General features: G+C 41.5%; 1 protein-coding gene and 1 long non-coding RNA gene across 12 annotated transcripts in view; one reads left to right on the forward strand and one right to left on the reverse strand.

The window, feature by feature from the left end:
* The window catches only part of LOC108018805 (UDP-glycosyltransferase family 50 member B3), a 450659-nt gene that overhangs the window by 93282 nt on the left and 344131 nt on the right, over positions 1 to 13246 (forward strand). The window lies entirely within an intron of this gene.
* Positions 5625 to 13139, reverse strand: LOC139354063 (uncharacterized). 8 transcript variants are annotated; one of them, XR_011605167.1, is made up of 3 exons: positions 9712 to 13139; positions 8425 to 9645; positions 5625 to 8358 (listed from the first exon to the last, which is right to left on the reverse strand). It is a non-coding gene; the product is annotated as an uncharacterized lncRNA (long non-coding RNA). The 8 variants fall into 8 exon arrangements; XR_011605168.1 differs by having other exon boundaries at positions 5625 to 6755; positions 6822 to 9645; positions 9712 to 13137; XR_011605164.1 differs by having other exon boundaries at positions 5625 to 6439; positions 6506 to 9645; positions 9712 to 13135.

Consider the following 13246-nt stretch of genomic DNA (forward strand, 5'->3'; position numbering starts at 1 on the left):
TCTTCTAAAGGTGTAAGAGTGATTTACCTAAGCTTTTGCATAGAAATGTCTTTAGTTCGGCCATTACTTTGTTTTTCTTTCTATTTGACTTACCAATTTTCTTCAGTGTAACTTTGCGACCACGCTACTTTGATCAGTCAACTTTAGAGTGACCAGCAAAGGCTTTAATGTGGCCACAATCTTTTTTTTTAGTATTTCTTGGGCTTCATTGAAGCGGCCACACCTTATTCTTTTTTATGTATGTATGTACCAAAAAAGCACACATACAGCAGAAATGAATTTAATTCTTTATCGGTCTTCCTTTTATTCTGTTTGGTTTTTCACTCGTCGCCATTGTAATGACCTGTATACAACCCAATAACTATAAGCCAACTGCACGCAATTACTCAGATATACAAACAATATTTATTATTTCTTCAGTGCGATCCGCACTCTACAAGAGTATATAGAGGACTGACATAATAAGAGCCAGAGTGCTCTCCGCTCGCAGTGAAAGGCTGCCACACCAACTTATTTTCCTAATCTACTCTGTCAGTGCGACAGGTGTGTTATGAGTAACGATTCAGACTCTAATGTTGGATAAGTTTTGGAAGAACTTCTACAATGATATAAATTCAAAGTTCCTAAAGGCTTTTCCGAGTCTAATTGATGATAATCCTAATGCCAGCCAGCGTAAAGAAGTGGTGGCCATTGGCTCCAGCTTCATTGGCTGCCTATCAAGTGGACCAAGCTGACCCGGTACCCCCGCACCGGCTCCTGCTACTACAAAAAGCCAAAAGAAGAATCATGGGAACAAAAGGCACATAGTTGGTCAGGCCGCTAGCTGTGAGCAACTCGAAGTTGTGGCAATAGATATTTGCATATTGGCAGATTCAGAACACATGCCACAGCTAGGGAGAGGGTAGCTTCCAGATGGTTGGTTTCCACTGGGATGCCTGGCGGTTGCCAAGGGTATACTTCCTTCTTGCTGGGAAGTTTATGATAGGAGTTACTAACTCCGTTGCTAAGGCCCTTGAAGCACGATAACCAATTTCATCAAATAAATCAAATGTAACGGCCAAGCCGTAGTTCGTTTATCCCCACCGTATCCAGCAGCTCCAATTTTCTAAATTTGTACTTTTACATTTTCACCGCCTTTTCTCCCAAACAAATCTATATTTCGAAAATCTTGGTATACAATCTTCTTAGTTAGTGTGATACCTTTCGATTGGTGTATCACTCGTTATGATCGGACCTTAATTGCAGATTTTCAATTCTGCGGCTATATATTGTAGTTGTCTTCGCACGCTCTCTTGCGCGCTTCGCCACTACGTGTACTGCCGTCCACAGTGATTAGGCAAACAGATACGATTCCATCCATAGACTGTTCAGTCGACAGCAACTTTTTCTTCTGCTCAGCCGGTGCCCGAGAATCAATTAGTTTATCCTTGAGACAAATATCTCCTATTTCTGTTTTGGAACTACCAAAATAACACTTTCTCACCTGCTGACGCAATCGCATAAGAAACTCGGTGAAATATTCACCATCCCGCGGAGTCATGCCACGGTACAAATGTCGCTCTAATACCGAATTGCGTATCGGTGAAAAAAATCATTTAATTTATCTTCTAAAGGTGTAAGAGTGATTTACCTAAGCTTTTGCATAGAAATGTCTTTAGTTCGGCCATTACTTTGTTTTTCTTTCTATTTGACTTACCAATTTTCTTCAGTGTAACTTTGCGACCACGCTACTTTGATCAGTCAACTTTAGAGTGACCAGCAAAGGCTTTAATGTGGCCACAATCTTTTTTTTTAGTATTTCTTGGGCTTCATTGAAGCGGCCACACCTTATTCTTTTTTATGTATGTATGTACCAAAAAAGCACACATACAGCAGAAATGAATTTAATTCTTTATCGGTCTTCTTTTTATTCTGTTTGGTTTTTCTCTCGTCGCCATTGTAATGACCTGTATACAACCCAATAACTATAAGCCAACTGCACGCAATTACTCAGATATACAAACAATATTTATTATTTCTTCAGTGCGATCCGCACTCTACAAGAGTATATAGAGGACTGACATAATAAGAGCCAGAGTGCTCTCCGCTCGCAGTGAAAGGCTGCCACACCAACTTATTTTCCTAATCTACTCTGTCAGTGCGACAGGTGTGTTATGAGTAACGATTCAGACTCTAATGTTGGATAAGTTTTGGAAGAACTTCTACAATGATATAAATTCAAAGTTTCTAAAGGCTTTTCCGAGTCTAATTGATGATAATCCTAATGCCAGCCAGCGTAAAGAAGTGGTGGCCATTGGCTCCAGCTTCATTGGCTGCCTGTCAAGTGGACCAAGCTGACCCGGTACCCCCGCACCGGCTCCTGCTACTACAAAAAGCCAAAAGAAGAATCATGGGAACAAAAGGCACATAGTTGGTCAGGCCGCTAGCTGTGAGCAACTCGAAGTTGTGGCAATAGATATTTGCATATTGGCAGATTCAGAACACATGCCACAGCTAGGGAGAGGGTAGCTTCCAGATGGTTGGTTTCCACTGGGATGCCTGCCGGTTGCCAAGGGTATACTTCCTTCTTGCTGGGAAGTTTATGATAGGAGTTACTAACTCCGTTGCTACGGCCCTTGAAGCACGATAACCAATTTCATCAAATAAATCAAATGTAACGGCCAAGCCGTAGTTCGTTTATCCCCACCGTATCCAGCAGCTCCAATTTTCTAAATTTGTACTTTTACATTTTCACCGCCTTTTCTCCCAAACAAATCTATATTTCGAAAATCTTGGTATAGAATCTTCTTAGTTAGTGTGATACCTTTCGATTGGTGTATCACTCGTTATGATCGGACCTTAATTGCAGATTTTCAATTCTGCGGCTATATATTGTAGTTGTCTTCGCACGCTCTCTTGCGCGCTTCGCCACTACGTGTACTGCCGTCCACAATGATTAGGCAAACAGATACGATTCCATCCATAGACTGTTCAGTCGACAGCAACTTTTTCTTCTGCTCAGCCGGTGCCCGAGAATCAATTAGTTTATCCTTGAGACAAATATCTCCTATTTCTGTTTTGGAACTACCAAAATAACACTTTCTCACCTGCTGACGCAATCGCATAAGAAACTCGGTGAAATATTCACCATCCCGCGGAGTCATGCCACGGTACAAATGTCGCTCTAATACCGAATTGCGTATCGGTGAAAAAAATCATTTAATTTATCTTCTAAAGGTGTAAGAGTGATTTACCTAAGCTTTTGCATAGAAATGTCTTTAGTTCGGCCATAACTTTGTTTTTCTTTCTATTTGACTTACCAATTTTCTTCAGTGTAACTTTGCGACCACGCTACTTTGATCAGTCTACTTTAGAGTGACCAGCAAAGGCTTTAATGTGGCCACAATCTTTTTTTTTAGTATTTCTTGGGCTTCATTGAAGCGGCCACACCTTATTCTTTTTTATGTATGTATGTACCAAAATAGCACACATACAGCAGAAATGAATTTAATTCTTTATCGGTCTTCCTTTTATTCTGTTTGGTTTTTCTCTCGTCGCCATTGTAATGACCTGTATACAACCCAATAACTATAAGCCAACTGCACGCAATTACTCAGATATACAAACAATATTTACTATTTCTTCAGTGCGATCCGCACTCTACAAGAGTATATAGAGGACTGACATAATAAGAGCCAGAGTGCTCTCCGCTCGCAGTGAAAGGCTGCCACACCAACTTATTTGCCTAATCTACTCTGTCAGTGTGACAGGTGTGTTATGAGTAACGATTCAGACTCTAATGTTGGAGAAGTTTTGGAAGAACTTCTACAATGATATAAATTCAAAGTTTCTAAAGGCTTTTCCGAGTCTAATTGATGATAATCCTAATGCCAGCCAGCGTAAAGAAGTGGTGGCCATTGGCTCCAGCTTCATTGGCTGCCTGTCAAGTGGACCAAGCTGACCCGGTACCCCCGCACCGGCTCCTGCTACTACAAAAAGCCAAAAGAAGAATCATGGGAACAAAAGGCACATAGTTGGTCAGGCCGCTAGCTGTGAGCAACTCGAAGTTGTGGCAATAGAAATTTGCATATTGGCAGATTCAGAACACATGCCACAGCTAGGGAGAGGGTAGCTTCCAGATGGTTGGTTTCCACTGGGATGCCTGGCGGTTGCCAAGGGTATACTTCCTTCTTGCTGGGAAGTTTATGATAGGAGTTACTAACTCCGTTGCTACGGCCCTTGAAGCACGATAACCAATTTCATCAAATAAATCAAATTGAACGGCCAAGCCGTAGTTCGTTTATCCCCACCGTATCCAGCAGCTCCAATTTTCTAAATTTGTACTTTTACATTTTCACCGCCTTTTCTCCCAAACAAATCTATATTTCGAAAATCTTGGTATACAATCTTCTTAGTTAGTGTGATACCTTTCGATTGGTGTATCACTCGTTATGATCGGACCTTAATTGCAGATTTTCAATTCTGCGGCTATATATTGTAGTTGTCTTCGCACGCTCTCTTGCGCGCTTCGCCACTACGTGTACTGCCGTCCACAGTGATTAGGCAAACAGATACGATTCCATCCATAGACTGTTCAGTCGACAGCAACTTTTTCTTCTGCTCAGCTGGTGCCCGAGAATCAATTAGTTTATCCTTGAGACAAATATCTCCTATTTCTGTTTTGGAACTACCAAAATAACACTTTCTCACCTGCTGACGCAATCGCATAAGAAACTCGGTGAAATATTCACCATCCCGCGGAGTCATGCCACGGTACAAATGTCGCTCTAATACCGAATTGCGTATCGGTGAAAAAAATCATTTAATTTATCTTCTAAAGGTGTAAGAGTGATTTACCTAAGCTTTTGCATAGAAATGTCTTTAGTTCGGCCATTACTTTGTTTTTCTTTCTATTTGACTTACCAATTTTCTTCAGTGTAACTTTGCGACCACGCTACTTTGATCAGTCTACTTTAGAGTGACCAGCAAAGGCTTTAATGTGGCCACAATCTTTTTTTTTAGTATTTCTTGGGCTTCATTGAAGCGGCCACACCTTATTCTTTTTTATGTATGTATGTACCAAAATAGCACACATACAGCAGAAATGAATTTAATTCTTTATCGGTCTTCCTTTTATTCTGTTTGGTTTTTCTCTCGTCGCCATTGTAATGACCTGTATACAACCCAATAACTATAAGCCAACTGCACGCAATTACTCAGATATACAAACAATATTTACTATTTCTTCAGTGCGATCCGCACTCTACAAGAGTATATAGAGGACTGACATAATAAGAGCCAGAGTGCTCTCCGCTCGCAGTGAAAGGCTGCCACACCAACTTATTTGCCTAATCTACTCTGTCAGTGTGACAGGTGTGTTATGAGTAACGATTCAGACTCTAATGTTGGAGAAGTTTTGGAAGAACTTCTACAATGATATAAATTCAAAGTTTCTAAAGGCTTTTCCGAGTCTAATTGATGATAATCCTAATGCCAGCCAGCGTAAAGAAGTGGTGGCCATTGGCTCCAGCTTCATTGGCTGCCTGTCAAGTGGACCAAGCTGACCTGGTACCCCCGCACCGGCTCCTGCTACTACAAAAAGCCAAAAGAAGAATCATGGGAACAAAAGGCACATAGTTGGTCAGGCCGCTAGCTGTGAGCAACTCGAAGTTGTGGCAATAGAAATTTGCATATTGGCAGATTCAGAACACATGCCACAGCTAGGGAGAGGGTAGCTTCCAGATGGTTGGTTTCCACTGGGATGCCTGGCGGTTGCCAAGGGTATACTTCCTTCTTGCTGGGAAGTTTATGATAGGAGTTACTAACTCCGTTGCTACGGCCCTTGAAGCACGATAACCAATTTCATCAAATAAATCAAATGTAACGGCCAAGCCGTAGTTCGTTTATCCCCACCGTATCCAGCAGCTCCAATTTTCTAAATTTGTACTTTTACATTTTCACCGCCTTTTCTCCCAAACAAATCTATATTTCGAAAATCTTGGTATACAATCTTCTTAGTTAGTGTGATACCTTTCGATTGGTGTATCACTCGTTATGATCGGACCTTAATTGCAGATTTTCAATTCTGCGGCTATATATTGTAGTTGTCTTCGCACGCTCTCTTGCGCGCTTCGCCACTACGTGTACTGCCGTCCACAGTGATTAGGCAAACAGATACGATTCCATCCATAGACTGTTCAGTCGACAGCAACTTTTTCTTCTGCTCAGCCGGTGCCCGAGAATCAATTAGTTTATCCTTGAGACAAATATCTCCTATTTCTGTTTTGGAACTACCAAAATAACACTTTCTCACCTGCTGACGCAATCGCATAAGAAACTCGGTGAAATATTCACCATCCCGCGGAGTCATGCCACGGTACAAATGTCGCTCTAATACCGAATTGCGTATCGGTGAAAAAAATCATTTAATTTATCTTCTAAAGGTGTAAGAGTGATTTACCTAAGCTTTTGCATAGAAATGTCTTTAGTTCGGCCATTACTTTGTTTTTCTTTCTATTTGACTTACCAATTTTCTTCAGTGTAACTTTGCGACCACGCTACTTTGATCAGTCTACTTTAGAGTGACCAGCAAAGGCTTTAATGTGGCCACAATCTTTTTTTTTAGTATTTCTTGGGCTTCATTGAAGCGGCCACACCTTATTCTTTTTTATGTATGTATGTACCAAAATAGCACACATACAGCAGAAATGAATTTAATTCTTTATCGGTCTTCCTTTTATTCTGTTTGGTTTTTCTCTCGTCGCCATTGTAATGACCTGTATACAACCCAATAACTATAAGCCAACTGCACGCAATTACTCAGATATACAAACAATATTTACTATTTCTTCAGTGCGATCCGCACTCTACAAGAGTATATAGAGGACTGACATAATAAGAGCCAGAGTGCTCTCCGCTCGCAGTGAAAGGCTGCCACACCAACTTATTTGCCTAATCTACTCTGTCAGTGTGACAGGTGTGTTATGAGTAACGATTCAGACTCTAATGTTGGAGAAGTTTTGGAAGAACTTCTACAATGATATAAATTCAAAGTTTCTAAAGGCTTTTCCGAGTCTAATTGATGATAATCCTAATGCCAGCCAGCGTAAAGAAGTGGTGGCCATTGGCTCCAGCTTCATTGGCTGCCTGTCAAGTGGACCAAGCTGACCCGGTACCCCCGCACCGGCTCCTGCTACTACAAAAAGCCAAAAGAAGAATCATGGGAACAAAAGGCACATAGTTGGTCAGGCCGCTAGCTGTGAGCAACTCGAAGTTGTGGCAATAGAAATTTGCATATTGGCAGATTCAGAACACATGCCACAGCTAGGGAGAGGGTAGCTTCCAGATGGTTGGTTTCCACTGGGATGCCTGGCGGTTGCCAAGGGTATACTTCCTTCTTGCTGGGAAGTTTATGATAGGAGTTACTAACTCCGTTGCTACGGCCCTTGAAGCACGATAACCAATTTCATCAAATAAATCAAATGTAACGGCCAAGCCGTAGTTCGTTTATCCCCACCGTATCCAGCAGCTCCAATTTTCTAAATTTGTACTTTTACATTTTCACCGCCTTTTCTCCCAAACAAATCTATATTTCGAAAATCTTGGTATAGAATCTTCTTAGTTAGTGTGATACCTTTCGATTGGTGTATCACTCGTTATGATCGGACCTTAATTGCAGATTTTCAATTCTGCGGCTATATATTGTAGTTGTCTTCGCACGCTCTCTTGCGCGCTTCGCCACTACGTGTACTGCCGTCCACAATGATTAGGCAAACAGATACGATTCCATCCATAGACTGTTCAGTCGACAGCAACTTTTTCTTCTGCTCAGCCGGTGCCCGAGAATCAATTAGTTTATCCTTGAGACAAATATCTCCTATTTCTGTTTTGGAACTACCAAAATAACACTTTCTCACCTGCTGACGCAATCGCATAAGAAACTCGGTGAAATATTCACCATCCCGCGGAGTCATGCCACGGTACAAATGTCGCTCTAATACCGAATTGCGTATCGGTGAAAAAAATCATTTAATTTATCTTCTAAAGGTGTAAGAGTGATTTACCTAAGCTTTTGCATAGAAATGTCTTTAGTTCGGCCATTACTTTGTTTTTCTTTCTATTTGACTTACCAATTTTCTTCAGTGTAACTTTGCGACCACGCTACTTTGATCAGTCTACTTTAGAGTGACCAGCAAAGGCTTTAATGTGGCCACAATCTTTTTTTTTAGTATTTCTTGGGCTTCATTGAAGCGGCCACACCTTATTCTTTTTTATGTATGTATGTACCAAAATAGCACACATACAGCAGAAATGAATTTAATTCTTTATCGGTCTTCCTTTTATTCTGTTTGGTTTTTCTCTCGTCGCCATTGTAATGACCTGTATACAACCCAATAACTATAAGCCAACTGCACGCAATTACTCAGATATACAAACAATATTTACTATTTCTTCAGTGCGATCCGCACTCTACAAGAGTATATAGAGGACTGACATAATAAGAGCCAGAGTGCTCTCCGCTCGCAGTGAAAGGCTGCCACACCAACTTATTTGCCTAATCTACTCTGTCAGTGTGACAGGTGTGTTATGAGTAACGATTCAGACTCTAATGTTGGAGAAGTTTTGGAAGAACTTCTACAATGATATAAATTCAAAGTTTCTAAAGGCTTTTCCGAGTCTAATTGATGATAATCCTAATGCCAGCCAGCGTAAAGAAGTGGTGGCCATTGGCTCCAGCTTCATTGGCTGCCTGTCAAGTGGACCAAGCTGACCCGGTACCCCCGCACCGGCTCCTGCTACTACAAAAAGCCAAAAGAAGAATCATGGGAACAAAAGGCACATAGTTGGTCAGGCCGCTAGCTGTGAGCAACTCGAAGTTGTGGCAATAGAAATTTGCATATTGGCAGATTCAGAACACATGCCACAGCTAGGGAGAGGGTAGCTTCCAGATGGTTGGTTTCCACTGGGATGCCTGGCGGTTGCCAAGGGTATACTTCCTTCTTGCTGGGAAGTTTATGATAGGAGTTACTAACTCCGTTGCTACGGCCCTTGAAGCACGATAACCAATTTCATCAAATAAATCAAATGTAACGGCCAAGCCGTAGTTCGTTTATCCCCACCGTATCCAGCAGCTCCAATTTTCTAAATTTGTACTTTTACATTTTCACCGCCTTTTCTCCCAAACAAATCTATATTTCGAAAATCTTGGTATACAATCTTCTTAGTTAGTGTGATACCTTTCGATTGGTGTATCACTCGTTATGATCGGACCTTAATTGCAGATTTTCAATTCTGCGGCTATATATTGTAGTTGTCTTCGCACGCTCTCTTGCGCGCTTCGCCACTACGTGTACTGCCGTCCACAGTGATTAGGCAAACAGATACGATTCCATCCATAGACTGTTCAGTCGACAGCAACTTTTTCTTCTGCTCAGCTGGTGCCCGAGAATCAATTAGTTTATCCTTGAGACAAATATCTCCTATTTCTGTTTTGGAACTACCAAAATAACACTTTCTCACCTGCTGACGCAATCGCATAAGAAACTCGGTGAAATATTCACCATCCCGCGGAGTCATGCCACGGTACAAATGTCGCTCTAATACCGAATTGCGTATCGGTGAAAAAAATCATTTAATTTATCTTCTAAAGGTGTAAGAGTGATTTACCTAAGCTTTTGCATAGAAATGTCTTTAGTTCGGCCATTACTTTGATTTTCTTTCTATTTGACTTACCAATTTTCTTCAGTGTAACTTTGCGACCACGCTACTTTGATCAGTCTACTTTAGAGTGACCAGCAAAGGCTTTAATGTGGCCACAATCTTTTTTTTTAGTATTTCTTGGGCTTCATTGAAGCGGCCACACCTTATTCTTTTTTATGTATGTATGTACCAAAATAGCACACATACAGCAGAAATGAATTTAATTCTTTATCGGTCTTCCTTTTATTCTGTTTGGTTTTTCTCTCGTCGCCATTGTAATGACCTGTATACAACCCAATAACTATAAGCCAACTGCACGCAATTACTCAGATATACAAACAATATTTACTATTTCTTCAGTGCGATCCGCACTCTACAAGAGTATATAGAGGACTGACATAATAAGAGCCAGAGTGCTCTCCGCTCGCAGTGAAAGGCTGCCACACCAACTTATTTGCCTAATCTACTCTGTCAGTGTGACAGGTGTGTTATGAGTAACGATTCAGACTCTAATGTTGGAGAAGTTTTGGAAGAACTTCTACAATGATATAAATTCAAAGTTTCTAAAGGCTTTTCCGAGTCTAATTGATGATAATCCTAATGCCAGCCAGCGTAAAGAAGTGGTGGCCATTGGCTCCAGCTTCATTGGCTGCCTGTCAAGTGGACCAAGCTGACCCGGTACCCCCGCACCGGCTCCTGCTACTACAAAAAGCCAAAAGAAGAATCATGGGAACAAAAGGCACATAGTTGGTCAGGCCGCTAGCTGTGAGCAACTCGAAGTTGTGGCAATAGAAATTTGCATATTGGCAGATTCAGAACACATGCCACAGCTAGGGAGAGGGTAGCTTCCAGATGGTTGGTTTCCACTGGGATGCCTGGCGGTTGCCAAGGGTATACTTCCTTCTTGCTGGGAAGTTTATGATAGGAGTTACTAACTCCGTTGCTACGGCCCTTGAAGCACGATAACCAATTTCATCAAATAAATCAAATGTAACGGCCAAGCCGTAGTTCGTTTATCCCCACCGTATCCAGCAGCTCCAATTTTCTAAATTTGTACTTTTACATTTTCACCGCCTTTTCTCCCAAACAAATCTATATTTCGAAAATCTTGGTATACAATCTTCTTAGTTAGTGTGATACCTTTCGATTGGTGTATCACTCGTTATGATCGGACCTTAATTGCAGATTTTCAATTCTGCGGCTATATATTGTAGTTGTCTTCGCACGCTCTCTTGCGCGCTTCGCCACTACGTGTACTGCCGTCCACAGTGATTAGGCAAACAGATACGATTCCATCCATAGACTGTTCAGTCGACAGCAACTTTTTCTTCTGCTCAGCCGGTGCCCGAGAATCAATTAGTTTATCCTTGAGACAAATATCTCCTATTTCTGTTTTGGAACTACCAAAATAACACTTTCTCACCTGCTGACGCAATCGCATAAGAAACTCGGTGAAATATTCACCATCCCGCGGAGTCATGCCACGGTACAAATGTCGCTCTAATACCGAATTGCGTATCGGTGAAAAAAATCATTTAATTTATCTTCTAAAGGTGTAAGAGTGATTTACCTAAGCTTTTGCATAGAAATGTCTTTAGTTCGGCCATTACTTTGTTTTTCTTTCTATTTGACTTACCAATTTTCTTCAGTGTAACTTTGCGACCACGCTACTTTGATCAGTCTACTTTAGAGTGACCAGCAAAGGCTTTAATGTGGCCACAATCTTTTTTTTTAGTATTTCTTGGGCTTCATTGAAGCGGCCACACCTTATTCTTTTTTATGTATGTATGTACCAAAATAGCACACATACAGCAGAAATGAATTTAATTCTTTATCGGTCTTCCTTTTATTCTGTTTGGTTTTTCTCTCGTCGCCATTGTAATGACCTGTATACAACCCAATAACTATAAGCCAACTGCACGCAATTACTCAGATATACAAACAATATTTACTATTTCTTCAGTGCGATCCGCACTCTACAAGAGTATATAGAGGACTGACATAATAAGAGCCAGAGTGCTCTCCGCTCGCAGTGAAAGGCTGCCACACCAACTTATTTGCCTAATCTACTCTGTCAGTGTGACAGGTGTGTTATGAGTAACGATTCAGACTCTAATGTTGGAGAAGTTTTGGAAGAACTTCTACAATGATATAAATTCAAAGTTTCTAAAGGCTTTTCCGAGTCTAATTGATGATAATCCTAATGCCAGCCAGCGTAAAGAAGTGGTGGCCATTGGCTCCAGCTTCATTGGCTGCCTGTCAAGTGGACCAAGCTGACCCGGTACCCCCGCACCGGCTCATGCTACTACAAAAAGCCAAAAGAAGAATCATGGGAACAAAAGGCACATAGTTGGTCAGGCCGCTAGCTGTGAGCAACTCGAAGTTGTGGCAATAGAAATTTGCATATTGGCAGATTCAGAACACATGCCACAGCTAGGGAGAGGGTAGCTTCCAGATGGTTGGTTTCCACTGGGATGCCTGGCGGTTGCCAAGGGTATACTTCCTTCTTGCTGGGAAGTTTATGATAGGAGTTACTAACTCCGTTGCTACGGCCCTTGAAGCACGATAACCAATTTCATCAAATAAATCAAATGTAACGGCCAAGCCGTAGTTCGTTTCTAGCGATCCTCGCTTTATTGAATATAAAATCAAACTGAGCTTAAGAACTAACAAAAGTCATGCATGGCCTTATGCCCGTGTCAGACCGCTGACCCAGCACAAGTTGCAAGAGTCGTACGAGCGCTGGCCACCAATGAAACAAAGCCACGGCCCTTAACCGCGCAATCTGTTGGCTCAGCTTTCGGGCCCATTAGGGTGGCCATAGGGTGGGCCTCAAATTAGTGATATAGAAAGTGTAAGTAGGGTGGAATTATAAGTCTATATAGAAAGTCTAAGATATATAGAGATTCTAAGTGTAATATGAATATGAAATAAATATGTAATGGAGATATAAGTAATAATATAAAGTATACAAAATGGACTTAATAAAATATAAAAGTAGCCTATGCTGGGAGCTGGTTGCTACCTTAGATGTTTCGAAGCTGCAATTTGTGGAGCAACATTTTCAGACCGGTTATAGTGATGAAATCCGGCTCAGTCCAATCAAGGTCAGCTTATTCATACGCAGGGATAGGCCGATTGTTGATGGTCAAATTCTAAATTTGGAAAATCTGATGTCTGTTATCAGAAAAAAAACCCAAAAAACCGTTCTACTGGCGCCGATGGTTTTGCGGGACATTTTTCTGATACTCCTCATCTTGCTTCGTTTTCGCAATATCAGCGGCCGCAGGTCAACTGCTCCTACTGCACTCTTTATACATTGCACTCAACAGCAACGTCAGCTGAAGCTTTCGTTGTCCGCTTTGTGCGAACTTCGCCGACAACTCGCGCCTCACATGTTGGAGTAGCGCTCTGTTCTTCCGCCACGCTCTCAACTTATATAGAAGGACTGAAGCTCGAGCTTTTATCGTTTGCCCACATTTTCACGCCTATCATTTATCGCCACGCTCGTTATGCCCGTGCTCAGCATCGGTCTGAGTTTTCTCCAACTGCTTTTAGATTTCCTGAT

The sequence above is a fragment of the Drosophila suzukii genome (genome assembly GCF_043229965.1).
Source record: "Drosophila suzukii chromosome 2 unlocalized genomic scaffold, CBGP_Dsuzu_IsoJpt1.0 scf_2c, whole genome shotgun sequence".
Classification (NCBI taxonomy): Eukaryota; Metazoa; Arthropoda; class Insecta; order Diptera; family Drosophilidae; genus Drosophila; species Drosophila suzukii.